Source organism: Octopus bimaculoides, chromosome 4 (assembly GCF_001194135.2).
Source record: "Octopus bimaculoides isolate UCB-OBI-ISO-001 chromosome 4, ASM119413v2, whole genome shotgun sequence".
Taxonomy (NCBI): domain Eukaryota; kingdom Metazoa; phylum Mollusca; class Cephalopoda; order Octopoda; family Octopodidae; genus Octopus; species Octopus bimaculoides.
This window is the reverse complement of record NC_068984.1, coordinates 136,936,985-136,937,417: the sequence shown is the minus strand read 5'-3', so window position 1 is coordinate 136,937,417 and position 433 is coordinate 136,936,985.

The following is a 433-nucleotide window of genomic DNA, read 5'->3' as shown; positions in this document are numbered from 1 at the left end:
TATATATATATATATATATATATATATATCCATTAACTTGCACTCATGGCAGGAGATTTCGGTTCATCAACACATGGAAAAAACTTCCGAAAGCTTCAGTCATGGATGCAATCTTTGAAAAGCTGAGTGCACAATCACCTCTTGTCACTCGAACCCTCAGTAATGCACTGAAGCGGTGATTTGCTTGTTGAACCTGTCTTTGATCTGAAATGTTCTTTGAGGTTTTTGTTCATGAATGCACACAATATAAAAACGAAACAAAGCAATCTCAATGTACGTTTTATTGAGTTATGAAGGCTGTTATCTGTTCTTGTGGAACATTATGTTTACATTTTTGTTATTTAAGTCATCATCATCATCATCATCATCATCATCATCATCATCATCATCATCACTGTTTTAATGTCTACTTTCCTTTAGGTAGAACAGAGTG